The sequence below is a fragment of the Megachile rotundata genome, chromosome 4 (genome assembly GCF_050947335.1).
Source record: "Megachile rotundata isolate GNS110a chromosome 4, iyMegRotu1, whole genome shotgun sequence".
In the NCBI taxonomy this organism is placed as follows: domain Eukaryota; kingdom Metazoa; phylum Arthropoda; class Insecta; order Hymenoptera; family Megachilidae; genus Megachile; species Megachile rotundata.
In genome coordinates this window covers 5,507,794-5,526,561 of record NC_134986.1, presented here as the reverse complement: position 1 = coordinate 5,526,561, position 18,768 = coordinate 5,507,794, and the positions used below count along the sequence as shown (strand labels likewise).

The window sequence follows — 18,768 nt, the reverse complement described above, 5'->3', positions numbered from 1 at the left end:
ATTATATTAGGTATAGTGTACTTGTATAGTATACAATTATATTACACAAGTATAATATACTGCATAATCATCAGACCTTTTCAGAAACCACCAGAAATCTGTCAAAAAAATAATTTCAACAAAAATTAACAAACTTTAACTCGATTATCAGTTGCAATAAAAAATTGTCAAAAAGGCGTATTTTCAAGGGACAAGTTATTTTGCATAAGTGAAAAGTACTGTGACGTTATTGTCACATGACAATTTAATGAAATTTCATAACAGAAAAGAATCACCAAATGTCACTTACGGTATATCAATTTAAAACTCAAAGTTTGCCAAAATTAACGATGTAAGTGGTTCGCCAGTATTCATATTAGCAAAGTTACAAATTAAACGTGAAACTTGTTACGGTATTAAATATCGACTTATCAGTTTTACAACGTACAAAGTTTGACGTGTTTTCGTAATAGAAAAGTGTCGTGAAATATTGCTTATATTAATTTAAATATTGACGTTTTCTGGAAATTAATATGTGAAGGTGCTGTTGATATTCTGATCGTTGGCAAATATAAAAATTAAGAAAGCAATGTGTTACACACCGAATTATTTGATTTTCTGTTATTTTATAACAGAAAAGTATAACGAATTAACACTTGTAATATATCGTTTTGGAGCTCTAGGTTTGCTGAAAATTAATGGGTAAACGCTTTACAAATATTTTTAGTGTTAGGAAAGTTACATATTAAGAGCGAAAGACTTTAAATTACTGTTCGTCAAATTATTGATTTCGAAACATAAATGGTTTAATAGAATTTCATGATAGAAAATCATCACGAAATTCTGCTTGTGACATGTCAATTTACAGCTTAGAATTTTCCGAAAATAGCTGTATAAACGCACCGTTGATATATTTAATATCAGCAAGGTCGCAAACTGAGATAGAAACCCCTTACGTTGTTTATCGATTTCGGAACGTAAAAGGTCTTGCGCTATAATAGAAAAGTATCGTGAAATGTTGCTTGTGATATATCAATTTAAAGGTCGAAGTTCGTAGAAAATTACTGTGTAAGCACTTTGTAATTATCTGTAATAATAATAGAGTTATTGGTTGTAGACCGAAACTAGTAAATTGTCGCAAAACAAATTATTGATTTCGAGTAAAAGGTCTTTAGTAATTTCATGACAGAAAAGTATCGTGAAGTGTTGCTTCTGATATATCAATTTAAAGGTCGAAGTTCACAGAAAATTACTGTGTAAGCACTTTGTAATTATCTGTAATAGTAATAGAGTTATTGGCTGTAGACCAAAACTAGTAAATTGTCGCAAAACAAATTATTGATTTCGAGTAAAAGGTCCTAAGTAATTTCATGTCAGAAAAGTATCGTGAAATGTTGCTTGTGACATATCAATTTAAAGGTCGAAGTTCACAGAAAATTACTGTGTAAGCACTTTGTAATTATCTGTAATAGTAATAGAGTTATTGGCTGTAGACCAAAACTAGTAAATTGTCGCACAACAAATTATTGATTTCGAGTAAAAGGTCCTAAGTAATTTCATGACAGAAAAGTATCGTGAAATGTTGCTTGTGACATATCAATAGGAAGCTTAATATTGGCGGAAAATGAGTATATAAATACTCCATTATGATACTCAATAGTAGTAAAGTTATAAATTACGAAAGACGCTCCTTAAATGTCAAATTACCGAAATCGAAACGTTAAAGTCTTGCATAAATTCATGACAGAAAAGTATTATCAAATGTCACTTATGTTATATGAATTTAAAGCTTAAGGTTTACAGAAAATCACTATATAAACGCACCTTTGATATTATTAATATTACTAAAGTTACAAATTAAAGAAGAACCGTTCAATTCTTGTAAGCGAAACAGCTGATTTTGAAATGTGAAATGATTTATGAGATTTCATGACATAAAAGTATCGCAAAACACCATTCGCGAGATGTGCATATTAACCTTAAAATTTGCCAAAAATATCGATATAAAGGCCCTGCATATAAATTCAATATTAGCAAAAGCACAAATTAAAAAAGAAACCCGTTAACGATATCAAATATCAAATTATAGAATTCGGATCGCAAAAGTCTGGCATAATTCATGACAGAAAATTATTTCCAAATATCACTTACATCGATTTAAAGCTTAAATATTACTGCAAATGAATATATAAACGGTTTTCTACTGTCAATATTAGAATTGCAAATTAAATGCTAAAGATATAATACTATTCAAAAAATACTATTCTCTATATGTTTATTTTAAACATGAAGTATGCAGAAAATAACGGTATAAATTCTCCACGATTAAATTAAATATTACCAAAAGTAGAAATTAAAAGAGAAGTCCATTAACGGTGGAATATCAAATTATCGAATTCGGAGCGCAAAATTCCGGCATAGTTTCATGACAGAAAAGTATCGCCAAATATCACTTATGTTATATGAATTTAAAGCTTGAATAGTACTGAAAATTTGTCTGTAAAGGTCGCAACACTAATCTTAATATTAGGAAAATTACAAATTAAAAGCTGAAGGTATTACATCGTCACGTAGGAAATAATCAGTTCTGAAATATGAAAATTTCAATTGCAAATTCATGACAGAAAATTATTACCAAATATCACTTATGTTATATGAATTTAAAGCTTGAATAGTGCTACAATTTATTTAAGGGTCGCAGTACTATTCTTGATATTCGAAAAATTACAAATTAAATGCTAGAGTTATAATATCGTCACGTATGAAATTATCAGTTCCGAAATATGAAAATTTTATCGCAAATTCATGACAGGAAATTATTATCAAATATCACTTATGTTACATGAATTTAAAGCTTGAATAGTGCTAAAAGTATTCTGTAAGATTCGCAGTACTATTAATATTAGCAAAATTACAAATTAAAAGCTGATATTACAATTATCAAATTATCAAATTCAAAATATTAAAAGTCTATCGCAAATTCATGACAGAAAAGTATCGGAAAACACCACTCGCGATATGTTTCTTTTAAGCTTAAAATTCGCAGATAATAACGGTATAAACTCTACCCGAATAAATTAAATATTAGCAAAAGTAAAAGTTAAAAAACAAACCCATTAACAGTATAGAATATCAAATTATCGAATTCCGAATGACGCGAACGAGAGAAAAATATCGCTAAATATCGATAGTTATATCAATTTAAAGCTTATACCTGTAATATTCAGTTACTCGATTTATTATTCGGACACTATGGTATTTGAGAAATTAAAGCTTCCTGTACTTACTTGCAATGTGATTATCGAATGTTCTGGTCCGTAATGAGTTAAAGCGCATATTCTAGTTTACAAATATGTAAAATTAAATACTTTATTTTTTATTGTTTTCCACATAATAAGTCATAAACGAAATTAGACCCGATTGGTGTCGAAAAAGTATTCGGACACTTAATATTACATAAAGTTTTTTCTTATTTAGTGTGTATGTAACAACAAAATTATAATTTTAATATTAATTTAATATTTTGTGGGGTATCCCTTTTGTCTGATGACGTGTTGCAGACGTGTTGGCATGTTTGAAATTATTTTATTTAAATAATTTTGAGCAATGCGTTTCCACTCTTCCGTCAGTCGTATTTTTAATTCGTCTTTTGTTTTTATAGGGATGGTCCTAATATTACGATTCAATAAGTCCCATAGATTTTCGATTGGATTTTAAATCCGGTGATTGTGGTGGAGGAGGAGCACTTTCGGACAAGCATATAATAAATATTCCTGAACTATTCTTGATTTGGGTTTCGGATCGTTATCCTGGTAAAACTTAAAACTATCGCGTATACCCATATTCGTTGCACTTTTTAATAAATTTTGCTTTAATATGTCTAAATGTTTGTTCTTGTCCATAATACATTTAAAAGATGCTGGCTATAATGGTAGAGCGGCTCGTAAAAAGCCACACATAAACGAGATCAATCGAAAGAAACGTATAACGTTCGCTAAAGAATTAATTTCTAAAACGCAATCATAGTATATATAAACGTTTCGTTAAAATCAGAAATATTGCCGAAGTCATAAATCAGAAATTAAACCCATTCGCAGAAATGATCGAAGGGAAACTCGTCACGAGGAACAATGTGACGTGATAGAACCTAGTTACGTAATAATAGGGGTCACTAGGAGAATTCCAAGAGATAGTAATATACTCCGTTCTGTTACCTTACCACTTCGCCATAGATATCCCGGAGAACTAAACCTTGTTCCCGTGACCCACGTCGGGTCTCCCTCGTTTATTTCAGTTCGACTTATCCGGCATGTTACTCTCGTAGTAACCGGTTGCCCTCGGGGAATTGTACGTTGTGCAGCTCCTTCAAAGTGTACGGTTATCCAATAATAATATCTCCCAGTTTACAAGGGGGCCGGGTTTATCAATTAATTTTTTTTCTCTTTATGCTCGAATCACCGTGAATGTGGCCGCGGTTTACCCTCGACGGACCGTGAGAATTTAATAATGTAAATACTCCTGAATTTCTTAAGGACAATCTTAACCCGCTTGGTCTTTTTATTTCTGTTGAGGGGGTTGAATAAATGTCTGCCAGAATAATGAGCAACAAATTAAAAGGGAGAATAAGATTTTTGTCATTCTGGATAATCTGACTTATTCTAATTATAATTTTCAATTAGACAGTTTTTTAATCTGGTGTCTTTTATTTCTTTTCTTTCTTGTATATCAGTCTCGTTAGATAATTATGTGTTCTTGTGAAAACTGCGTTTCGGTTTTTGGGGAACATTTACGTTTTAATTATCGATCAGAATTTTTGAAACGAACGTAACATTAGAATACTGGAATAAAAGTTAAATGTGAATTTGATTTTTACGGATTGACGTGTACTTTGTGTCGCTTTTGTGGCTGACGTTTTCACGGTTGAACTATGAAAATTTCGTATTCACGAAATTACGAAAATAATGGAAGGCTCGGATCGCAATTAAATGTTTTTCCATCGGGTTGCCGTTTGCGGTAGAATTTTTTAATCTCGACGATTTCGCAAAACTTTCGACGAGGTGAAACTGCAATCTTACGCGTTCCGTTTGACTTTGCAAACTTTGCTCATCGTTTTCGCAGAAACGTACTTTTTGACCGACGTAATATCTTCTAGCGTTAATATTAACATATTATCTCGGCCAACTTCGGAACTTCAGTCGTATACGTCTACGATTTCTTTCGAAGTAGCCATTAAATGCTTTAACCGATCAAATTTATTTTTCCTCTTAAGAGCTGAAAGTTTTATGAATCTATTTGCTGCTGTCAAACTGAAATTTAGAAAAGGATATTTCTAAAACGAAAAATACGTAAACATTTAATACACTGGTTCTGGATTAATTTAAAGCTGAAAATTGAATAAAAGCTATGTAAAGAATTTATTGACATCTTTTTATATAAACACCTGAAACCTAACAGAATTCCATAACAGAAAAATATTATGAAATATTACTTGTGGCATATCAATTTAAAGCTCAAAACTTAGCAAAAACGACTGTGTAAACACTTCATAAATATTTTTAATAAAACATGGAATATTCAGTTGAACATTGTGTATTTACTGGTAAACAATTTTAAGGTGTAAATTGACTGGAACATTCTTTTAATGTAACATCGGCCATTTTGCACGAAGAATATTCATGAGTCCCTTATACAGCCATTTTCAACACATCTTGAACTTTAAATTGATGTATTACAAGTGACATTTCATAATACTTTTCTGTCATGATATTGTGTTAGATTATTTATGTTGCCAAATTTATGTTCGATATACAACACTATAATAGGTTCCCTTTTTTATTTTTAACTTTACTATTATTAAAGATATTAATGGTGCATTTATACAGTGATTTTTAACAAGTTCTGGACTTCAAATTGCTTTATTATAAGTGAAATTTTGTGATACTTTTATGTCATGAATTATTTATCAAACCTTTTGCATTTTCAGAACAATTTCACACTTGAGAAGATAAGATTTTCTACTATTTTTAGTTAATATTTCCAGTTCATTTTTTTGTTTATATTGATAATATTAATAAAGTGTTTGTGTAGTTATTTACAACGACTTATAAGCTTTAAATTGATGTACTGTAAGTGGTATTTCATAATACTTTTCTGTCATGAATTTCTTACTGAAATTTTTATACTCCAAAATCAACTATTTCACATTCATCATCATAAAATTTCTTTTTGTATGTTTGAGTTCGTTTATATTAACAATATTAACGAAGCATTTATGCAGCTATTTTTAGTGATGTTCAAGCTTTAAATTAGTGTATCACAAATGATATTTCGTACTACTTTTCTGTCATGAATTTCTGATTAAACTTTTTATATTTCAAAATCAACTATTTCACACTCATCGTCATAAAATTTCTTTTTGTATGTTTGAGTTCGTTTATATTAACAATATTAACGAAGCATTTATGCAGTTATTTTTTGTGATCTTTAAGCTTTAAATTAGTGTATCACAAATGATATTTCGTACTACTTTTCTGTCATGAATTTCTGACTAAACTGTTTCATATTTAAATGTCAACTAGTTCATATTCATCATCATAAGATTTCTTTTTGTATTTTTAGGTTCGTTTATATTAACAATATTAACGAAGAATTTATGCAGTTATTTTTAATGATCTTTAACCTTTAAACTAGTATATCACAAGTAGTATTTTGTACTAGTTTTCTGTCATAAAATTGTTCCAAAAAAAAAACAGTCACATTTCAGTTTAGAAAATGCACTAACCACGTGTTCCATTTTAAGCAACAGTTTTCAAGCAATAAATACTCCAATAAAACTAATAAAAATAATTGCTATATTTATTCTAATAAAATGACATCTTCAACATACAACAAAATTTGAGAATTCAAAAAAAAAAGTATTTATATAACCGAAGAGCAAACTATTGAAAATATTAATTTTATTTGTTTACCAACGTTCTAGATGAAAGTAAATATACGTAATGTCAGCGAATGACGATGTGAAGTGTACCAAGCACGGAATATTGAAGCTGGTTGGTTTTAAATTGCTCCTCTACGGTGTTTTGTTCTAAATCCCAGCGGGAAAAGTTTCGAGGAGATCGTTCGAAAGAAAAACTCGCAATCGTGGCGTTAGTTCGGTGTAATGGAGTTTCATTTGCTTCTGATCGATTTTTCTCTTGTTTACTTTCGACCTGGCAAACTTTTAATTAATTATTCGCCGAAAAGAGGAAGCGCTTGATAATGATCGACAAAAAGGTAGCTTCAAGTGAATCGTTTTAAGGCAATAAAGGAAATAGATTTACGAAGTTTATTTTGCCAACTTGTCGTCAAATCTTCGATAGTTAATTTTTGTAATTACAGACAAGTTTTTCAATCTTCTACCAAAATGAAAGAAAGTTTTTAAGTTCAAAAAGCGTACTGACGCAGCTACTATTAAAAATTTATCATTTTATCAAATTATGTTTCTGCAAATTAAATCATACAAATAATTTAAATCTAAAATTAGATTTATAATAATATTTAGTTTCTACTTTTCCATTAAACTTTTACAATTTTCATTTAAAAATTTTTAAATTTTCGTTTGGGTAAGAAATTTTATTTTCATTTGCTAGTAAATCGTTAAAATAAATTGTAAACAAATTCGTTAAGATAAGTCATTGGCAAATTTATTATTATATCAGAAAATATAAGGAAATATATTTTAAACGGAACTACTGCTCTTAAATTATTTTAATTTTCAAAGTTACTTAAAAGAAATTCAAATAATTTTTAATTACTTTGCAAGCTCACTTATTTTTTAGTCCAATATAGTAAAGTAATTCCAAAACCATTATAAAATTCTGCTCTAAATCAATACAGAAGGAAATGAATTCTCAAAAAATTGCAACTCATGTCTAGAAAAAGAATTAAATACGAATTATTCGAAGTAAAAGGTTGAATCTGTTTAAAACCATTAAATCATTGAACGTTAAATCGGTTTAAATCCAACGTAAAGTAAAAAGATTGTAAGCTTAAAATATTAAAAAATATTCATGTAAATATTATAAAGCCAATTGCGGGGTTTGGCGAATTAAAAAAAGAGCCTGACGAGTCTCGTTACGGTCGAATTCCCACGGGTTCTCAGGATCGGATTAATTGAAACACTCTTTTCCTCCTTGGAGTTTTTAATTTCCATACTGGACGGGGTTGCCCGTAGATTTATCGTTAGAATGCTACACCATCGTCAGCAATATCTTGTCTGGTCGCATCGTTTCGCCCTGTTTTCAAGATGTATATACATGTGTATCCCTCCGTATCGCGAAATTAAATTTGTAAATTAAATCCGCTCCGTAAATCTGTGACGACGGTGCCCAATGTAATTTCCTACGTATTCCCGCCGGGTAATTTATTAAAATCGTACATTATCGAGAATCACGACGACGCTGTCCCGTCTCGTCTGCCATGAAGAAATTTCAAGTGAATTAAAATCTTCTGCATTGAGAGACGAAATTCACTGATGTACGCGGAGACCTAGCAATTTTGGGATTAGATCTGGAAATTTTTTAATTTTGGAATTTTAAAACTTGGAGAAGGGATTTGAAAAATCCCAAGATATGAAGACTTGAAAATTTAAGAGGTTGAGACTTTGAGAGTTTGAAAAATAATGTAATTTGTATATATTGTGTTTAGGGCGGAGAGGAACAAAGAACACTTTTTAACGAATAACTTTTATTAACGACGATCTGAACAACGCGTGCGATAAAACGGGAATAGGGAAGAAACGATAGAAAACAAAAGACGGTCGAATTCTCGCGCGGTTTTCGCTCGGCACCGTTCGGGTGTTCCCGACGGTCTTCGTAACCGCGTTGCGCAGTCTGCTCGTGGGACTACTTCTCCAATCGCGCATATAACAATACACATAGTTAAATTTTTAAATTGCACAAATAATTTCGAAGTGTTGTAATGAAACATAAAATAAATTGAATACTGTTTTTTCAATTTGAAGCATTTTAATTTGTATGCATCTGGAATGTTTCATATTTTATTACAAATCTAATGAATTTTGAAAATGGGTTTATTCTTGGTAAGAAGACACCTCGTTTAGTAATTGCTATTTTAATAAGAACAGTAAATTTAATTTCCACAAATACACTTATACATTGGTATATGTACGTATATTTTTTAATGAAACGCAAATTCGTAAATATCTTAATTTACCCGTAAATTTAGGGCACTTTCAAAACAAACGAGCTAAATAAATAAATAATACGTGCAATTAGAGCCGGTCGGCAAACCATGAAAGCATTTCCTCAGCCGAAGGAGAAATTTCTCTCCCCATAGCGAACGACGGAAAGTCAAACCCAGTTCCTCTTCCCCGCCACTTTCGTTGTACTTCCACTCGACTTCCTTCGGGGCTTTAACGCGTTATTCCCTTCGTGGCCGGGTTTCCCGAGGGATAACAGTAACGGTCCTTCGGAGTCGTGCCTGCACTAGTCACTTCTCATCCGTGTCTCCAGGAAAATTCAAAGTCTGCCACTGACGGAACAGAGAGGATGTCCCGATTCGAATTCTGCTATATATTATACTTTTCGAGGTCTATCTTTCGAAATTCACCCTGCATACACATCCGTCTTGACAACCACGTAAATTGATTTTTGTAGAATGTGTACGACATTTGAGTTCTTTTTTAAGAACCACTTTTTGGGAGCAAACCACACACATAATTACACAAAATTGAAGGTAATACAAAAGGGTGACTTTATTATAGAAAATTAAAAATGACATTACATACATGTTGCAGCAAACTGAATGTATGAAATTTTTCTACAGACCTGACTGTGGAAGATTAAAAATAATACAAAATATTCTTGAGACTTGACTGTGGAACACTGAAAAAAATCCAAAATATTCTGCAGATGTAATTGTGGACAATTCAAAGTGACCTAAAATGTTCCACAGACTTGAGTGTAGGTATATTGAAAATAATGTAAAATATTCTGCAAACGTTTTTATACAAAATTGAAAATAATCTGATGCAATGACTGGATTAAAATTAAAAATAATTCAAAATAGTCTATAGACTTGATTATGGAAAATTGAAGATAAACTAAAATGTTCTTTAGGCTTGACTATAGAAAATTGGAAATGACTCAAACTGTTCTACAAACTTGACTATAGAAAATTAAAAATTACCCAAAATATTCTAAACTAGACTACATATATTGAGAATGATCTGAAACATTCTACAGACTTGACTATAAATAATATAAAATAATCCAAAATATTCTACAGACTTGACTAAAATAATTAAAAATAAACTGAAGCATTCTTCAGACTTTACCGCAAAAAATTGAAAATAATCTAAAATACCAACTTGGCGATAGAAAATAGAAAATAATACAACACAGACTTGATTGTAGAAAAAGAAAAATAAACTGAAGCATTCTTCAGACTTTACTGCAAAAAATTGAAAATAATCTAAAATACCAACTTGGCGATAGAAAATAGAAAATAATGCAACACAGACTTGATTGTAGAAAAAGAAAAATAATCTGAAATATCGTAATTTGTATAAATGCAGAGAAATGACAACACTATCTAATATAAAAATTCAGAAGCTAAAAAAAAATAAAAAGTTTGAATATTTGTGAATTAAATTTTGTATCAACTGTACCTAATAGCTCACCCTGTAAAATACAATATGAGGTCTCGATCATTATTGCAGATAGCAATTCCTGTTACCTTTGAAAAGGAAAATGCGTCGAGACGTCGGCAACAAGGGATATAAACGCGTGAAAAGCGACGACGCTGTTCCTCGACTGCGTTTTCCAGCTATTCTTTGTCGTCTGCCTTTTTCCCTACCTTTTTTCATGTTGTTAGAATTCTTTCCCCCTCGCAAACTTGTCCCTTTTCATTTTGTAGGAGGCACCCTTTTACGAAAGTTTGCTAGCGAAGGTGTCCCCTAGAAGGGACATCGATACAAACTTGTTTCCTGACCGTTTTCGTCCCTTATTTCAACAGTTTCTTGTGGAGGAAGGATTCGGAATTGGCTGACGCTGTCGATACATGAAGAACGACGATAATTGATCGTGACGTTCTCACTGATACTGTCGGGGGTTGGCAAAGTAAACTTTTCTCGGGTGTTGAATTTGAAAATAACACGTGTTGTTGAGGCACACTCGTGACGCGCGTGTCGATAACCTAAATCGTATTTGCTCCACGATTGAATTTCGAGTTAAATAAGTATTTGCTTTTTTTATAATTGATGACTATTATTTGTATGATACTCGGTATAATTTGTGCAATTGTAACAGTAATTTGTATTATTAAAGATTGATAAATCGAAAATATATCTAAGATTTCAACTCTTCTGATTGTTCTTAATATAGGAGAAATAATTAATTGTTAGTAACGCAACTGCAGAAGAAATTATAGGTTTAAGGATTAAAATAATTAGAAATTAAGAGATTTGGATAGATGGAAATTTGTAAAATTCAGAATTAGTAGAATTGAAAAATTGATTCATAGAAAATTGTAGAACTGAAAAATTCAACAATGAAAAAATTGCGGAATTGATGAATTGAAAATTAGAAAGATTGAGAAGTTGATGCATTGGAAAATGGAAAGATTATAAAACTAAAGAGTTAGAAAATGAAGAAATTGAAGATATGAAAAGTGGAAAAATTGAAGACCTGTACAATTGAGTATCAGAGAAAAAACAAATTAAAGAACAAATTAAACAGTTGAAAATCGAACAATTGAGAAAAATTGAAAAGTTGAAATTTTGAAAAATTGAAAAGTTGAAAATTTGAAAATTTGAAAATTTTAAAAATTGTAAGTTGAAGAGTTGAAAAATTGAAAAATTGAAAATTGAAAATTGAAAATTGAGAAATTGAAAAATTGAAAAATGGAAAAGTTGAAAAATTGAACTATTGAATAGTTGAAGAATTGAAAAAGTGGAGAATTGAATAGTTATAAATTAAATAGTTAAGGAATTGAAAAATTGAAGAATTGAAGAATCGTAGAATTGAAGAACTGAAGAATTAAAGAATTGAAAAATTTAAGAATTGAAGAACTGAAGAATTAAAGAATTGAAAAATTTAAGAATTGAAGAACTGAAGAATTAAAGAATTGAAAAATTTAAGAATTGAAAAACTGAAAAATTGTAAAATTGAGAAGATGAAAAATAACAGCAGTGGTGATATAAATATTTAAAAGAGTAAATAATTGAATACCTTTAAATTCACAATTCGAAAGTCCACAGATATACCTACATCTAAATAAAGAATAAAATAAATAAATACTTAAATAGATAACCAAGAATAATTTCGCGTACATCCCCTTTATCTCGATAAATGTCCAGATACATGTAGACAAAGGCGCCTGAATAATTATCGCAGCACGAAATGAGAAATCTCAACGATTTTGACAAGCGTGATTAATGGATTATGAAGTATATTAATAATTCATTAACTGTACAAGGTATGGGTCTATTATAAAGCTTTAAAGATAAATTTAACTTGTGAAGTAATAACGAAGGAATCTCACGAACGCATGACCCATTTCATTTTATTCCCGAGATACAGTCTTTCCCAAGTTCGCTTATCTTTATGTCAGGAACTGAAACTGGCTAACTTCTATTCCCTGCAGGTCCGGTTAGTGACGCTATTAATTCTTGATCTCTATCCACCTAGATCTCTAGATATTAAACGCAGTAAACAGTTCGTTCCTATCACTGTTACTATTTCACTTTACCAATGGCCATGCAGAGACCATACGTACTCTCAGTATAAAGCTATGCGGTTGCGATTTAATCGCGATGATTTGCTATCCGATCCAGTTGCTTTTAATCCTACTACTAAGACCTTCAATTTATTATCTCTTATTTATTTGCATGCTTTTATTCCTCTGTGCCTCGATTTTATTTTAATTTTATGTTTCTGGGCTATTTGTCTATTGTAACTTAAGTTTCTCTATTACGGTAACTGCTGTGATGAAATAGTTGATATTGAGTCTTTTTGTTTGTGAGATCTTCAGTTTTTAAATTTAGATGTTTGTCAATTTGGAAATTAAAAATGTGGAGGTTTAGAAATATATAATTTGAAGATTTATAGAATTGTGGGTTTAGGAATATAAAAATATTGAATTGGAAGATTTGTAAAATTGTGGGTTTAGAAATATGAAAATATTGAATTTGAGGATTTGAAAATTTCTAAAATCATGAATTTGGAAATATGACAATATAAAATTAGAAAATTTATAGAATTCTGATTTTAGTAATTTGAATTTCCCGCCATAAGTAATAATACCAAAAAATGAGCACTAATAAATTCTGTCATAATTAAAAAATTTGTTAAATTAACAACCATACAGTATCATTAATTTGCAATATACGTAGCATGAAAACAAAATGCAAAAGCCAGAAATATATCTGAGAACTTCATTAACAATAAACTGTACATTTCATATTTGATAAAAAGTTAGTAGAATGCAATATTCACAGACAATAATCTCAGGGTATTTACGTAGCTCATTCTATAATAAACGTTTAAATCCGCATGAAGCATCTTTTCATCGCACAATACATCGTTTGATACATTTCAGCGAATTCAAGCATTTGACCAACTCAAACCAGAACCCAATCCATAATTGACACAACTCTGAATTTTGCAAGGCTTTTAAATGATTTATCAATCAATTCCGAGCTTCTCTTATGTGATACATGCTTCCATGTTTTCGATTGTTAAACATTCGCTTCACCGATGTTTGGATTCGCCTGGTGGCACAAACAATCGAACGAAGGGGTTAAAATGGGACAAAAGGACGCGTTAGCGAGGGTCAAAATCGTCCAAGCCGCAGTCAATAAATTTTGCAAACGTAAATGTCGCGACGCGTTTGTTGTGCTGAAACAAATTGATCAGATCTCTTTGTATAGTTGGCGCACGTTATATTGCCATCGAACTAGTGACGCTCTTCTTACATCGCAAGTTTCCTCATTTCGCTATGGTGGCGCTACTACAGTCACATTTCAATCTTATCGAATATTGTATTTAAATGAGAGAAGACGTAAATAAATATATATCTACATTTCATTTTTTAAATTTATTATCATATAACATTTACTAATAAAAATAATATTACATATTATATAATAGTAAAAGTAATCTACATGTATAACAATACATATAAATAATTAATATGTCATTATATCAATAATATAATATATCAATATCAATATTCATAAAAGTAACAAGTAATATACATAACCAAAATAAATACAAAATTTAAAATGCATAATAAAAATTAATAAACAAGTAATCATAGTAACAATAATATTAAATATTATATAATAATAAAAATAGAAAACATATAATACGCCTGTGTCATGTAATACATGACCGTAATAAAAATACTAAAACTGCAATAAATACTAAAAATATTAATACAATCACATAATAAGAACTAACAAAAATAATAATATATAATATATAATAGCAAAAACAATCAAAATAAACATCGTATAATCTTCTATAAAATACAGTGATAATAAAACTAGTGGCATTCTATCTTCCAGACATTCGAAAATTGTCAATAACACCGTTTGTCGTTTATCGTTAAGAGTTATTTTAATTAACGAATTAGCATAGCGATGATCGACACCGCGATCGAAGAACGGGCGTCCTTTTTCCTCCGGCGCATAAAGGACTAATCTCGTCAACAGTTAAGCCGCGAGTTGATCAAAAAGGATGACAAATGCCTGTCGATAATCTTATCAGCTCGTCGCCCCAACGTGCCGCGTTTCCATTATAATCGATGCAGTTTTACAGCCACGGTACACGCTTCGCTGTTTTCCATAACGCGAACCCGGCCACGGACTTAATCCTTCAAGTCTGATGGAAATCTGCGTGGAGTACGTTTTATCGAGGCTAATCTTGTTGTCCGTTTATGAATGATGAAGCGCCGAGCGAACACACCGAGCCAGTTTCACCATCGAGACTTAACTTAATACGATTTTAATGACGAATTCTGATCCGCTTAGGATACCTCTACGACAATGAAAATGTATCGAATTTAAGGGGGATGCGGTACACTTCCGTTCTACAGGATACCACAAAATTCTGCGATCACGTTTTAACGGCGCGCTCCATGAATTGAATATACGAAAAAGAGATACGGGTTGGGTAATGTAATTATCGCATGAATCATTTTGTGATTTTGAAACGACATTTGCAAAGTATAATATTGTCACTGCTTTGTTACTTTGCTTTATGAAGAGTCTCTTTCAATATTTTTAATGAAACTCTAAATAATTTTTTGATGAAATATCTAATAATATGTAGTTACCTGATCATTTTCAAATATAATACATAGTACCTTTATCTCGTAATATTTAAATAAGATACCTACTGTCTAGTTGTTATACCTGATAATATTTAAATAAAATGTCTACTACCTACTAGTTGTACCACATAATATTTAAATAAAATGCCTAGTAGTTTCTGAATAAAGTGCCTCATATTACTGTCTGAATGTAAATAAAGTAAAAAACCTTACATAACGAAGTAATAGGAAAGGTATCTAAAATTTATACGTACTATCAAAAATGTAGTTAATATTTCAATTTCTTCGTTTATTTTAATATTACGATAACAATTAGTTAGCTATTATTCATACAAGCGTTGAAAAATCATAGATTAATCTCATGTTATAGCGCATTATGTAAGATGCATCAGAACTAATAATCTACTGCTGCAATCTTGGAACAAATAAAAGAAACCAAAATGTGTCAATTTGTATTTATCGATCCTTGAGAATGCAATTATAATAGTACTTAAACTTCAATTTGAAGTATATTAAAAATTTGAATAAAATTCATTACGTTTGAACTGTGAGTGCGTCACGAGCCAGACCCATCAACTAGAACTACTCACATCTACAATATTAGAACAAATACAGAAAATCAAAACGTGTCAATTTGTATTCATCAATCCTTGAGAATGCAAATTGCAATAATACTTAAACTTCAATTTGAAGTATATTAAAAATTTGAATAAAATTCATTACATTTGAACTGTGAGTGCGTCACGAGCCAGACCCATCAACTAGAACTACTCACATCTACAATATTAGAGCAAATACAGAAAATCAAAATGTGTCAATTTGTGTTCATCCATCCTTGAGAATGCAAATTGTAATAGTACTTAAACTTCCACTTGAAGTACACAGAAGCTTCAGATACGATTTATCACATTTGAACTGCGAGTGCGTCACGAGACTCGTCAAAGTATGTCAAGAGTTCAAGGTTCATTTTGTAGCATCAACGTAAAAGCAATACATCGAAAGTGTACATTGTATTTTTTGGGATCACCAGATGTCTAAACTCGTAGATTTGATCGAGTGAAAAGTGAAGCAATGAGAATCGCAACGCGTGAATCGTATTTCGAAAGATGAGTCCTAGCTCAAGACTCGAAGTTAGAGATAAAAAAAATGAGCTGTGCGGTAAAAGGTACGCACGCAATAGTCACAGAAATGGTCGTTCAAAGCTTTTCACAGCTTTGGAATCACAGAAGAGCGCACAAAACCCTATGCCGATCAAAAGACTGCAAAATCGATCCGACTCTGCTAGAACTGACTTCAATGGCTACAGCGACCTTCGTATAGACGTCATATGTCTTAGGACACTTGTCAGATTAAAGAAATGTGAATCTGTAAGTTGGAAAATGATCTTGTAGAGTATGTAGTGGTTAGAGTATGTGGTGATGGACAACTGGATATGTGAGAACATGGTGAATTTGCATATGTGGAAGGGGTGAGCGCAACCTGTGGATGCGTCTTTGGACAGATATATATATATTATGTATAATTATATTAATTTTCAAGGTTTAGAAAATTGTGACTTTTGGAATTTTTTAATTTTTTAATTTCTACATTTGTAGATTTTTAAATATCTTGAATGTACAAGTTATCAAGTTTTTACATTTTTATATATTTTAAATTTGTAAATTTTCAAGTTTTAACATTTCCAAATTTCTGAATACTGAAATTTCCAATATTCCAAATTACATGTTCTGTAATATAAAAATTCCCAAATTCCCGTATCTCTAACTTCTCAAAGTTATAAATTGTCAGATTTCCAACATACCACTCTTCCAAATTTAGGAATTTCTAAATTGCTAGCTTTCCAAATTTTAAATCCTGTAATTTCCTAATTTTCCAATTCCCAAATTTGCAAATTCCATAATCTTTAAAATTCCAAATTTTCAAATCCTCAAAATTTTTCCAAATTCCCAAATTTCCTAATTTCTTTACTTCAAATTTGCAAATTCCCTGATTTCTAAATTCCCAAATTCCCTAGTCTGTAAATTCCAAGTTTGCAAATTCCCTAATCTTCAAATATCCAAATTTTCAAATCCTCCAAATTTTTCCAAATTCCCACATTTCCTAATTTCTATATTCCAAGTTTGCAAATTCCCTAATTTCTAAATTCCAAAATTTCCAAATTCCCTAATCTGTAAATTCCAAATTTGCAAATTACCTAATCTTCAAATTTCCAAATTTTGAAATCCCCGAATCTCTAAATTTTCAAATTCTCCAATTCCCTAATCTCTAAACTCCAAATTTGCAAATACCCTAATTTTTTAATTTTCAAATTTTCAAATCCCCCAATCTTTAAATTCCTAAATTCCCTAATCTTCCATTTCCAAATTCTCTAATTCCTAAATTTCCAAATTTGCACTGTACCAACCTTTCAATTTTAGTAATTCCAAAGTTTCCACCTTTCCAAATTAAAAATCTGTAAACATACACTCGCAAATTTCCATGCTTCCCAATCTTCAAATTCCCAAATCTCCAAATCACTAAAATCGGATATCAAAATTCCCTGATCTCCATCCCCAAAAATGATCCGTTCCCCCAACAGGCAGTTAACAATTTCCCTCCCCACACCAAACGTTAAATCTGATCGATAGGAAAAAGCGAACGTTACCGTTTCACGTGACGGATCAACAGATATGTCCGTCCTGTAACCGAACGAGAAGAATCATGAAGGAAGTTTGCTCGTTCAGCGACACCGAATATCCTGGATAGTTTCGACAACATTTCGAAATGGCTTTTTCAGGGAAAAACAAGAAGCGACAAAAAGTGGAAAAAACAGCGTCGCGGTTTGGGAAGTTTCGTGCAGAACGAAAGCAGACCGAACCGAACAGGTTGGTTTTCATGGTGGAGAAATTACGAACAGAGATGAACCGAGTAAATGAACCGACACTTTTTGCGACCTCGTTTTTCCTGCTTGGCCGACTTGGAGACTTTTCACGAGCATAGATATATCAGAAGCTCGGAAAGATCTCTATAACGAAGACCTGAGGCGCTGGAACAATTCGAACACAGTGCGGTATTAATAACTGCGGGAACCCTGAGCGACTCGAAGACATCACTCTGATATAGCCACATTAATTTCATATCTTAAATAGTAGACTATACCAAGTGTACTGGTTAGTAATTCTTAATTTCTTTATCTAAGAAAATTTGAATTTGGGAAAAATGCCACCGGGTCATTCCACGTCAAATTACTTTTGACGTCACCATCTGAAAGTTTCTTCTAATCAAAATATGTTGTAGACCATGTGAAATTAAAGGGGGTTTAATTTTCGACATTTTATAACAAATTGACAGAATTAAAAAAAATATTTTAAAATAGCGCAATGATTCATGAATAAAACCAAATAGAGTTTAGCTAAATCGGTTGAGTAGTTTCTGAGAAAAAAATTCGTAAATAAAGTCTACTTTCGCAAAAAT

At 31.1% G+C, this 18,768-nt stretch overlaps 1 protein-coding gene across 7 annotated transcripts in view; it reads left to right on the top strand.

Moving 5' to 3' along the window:
- LOC100875595 (uncharacterized) overlaps positions 1-18,768 on the top strand; it is a 412,310-nt gene that overhangs the window by 336,748 nt on the left and 56,794 nt on the right. The gene's annotated exons all lie outside the window — the stretch shown is intronic.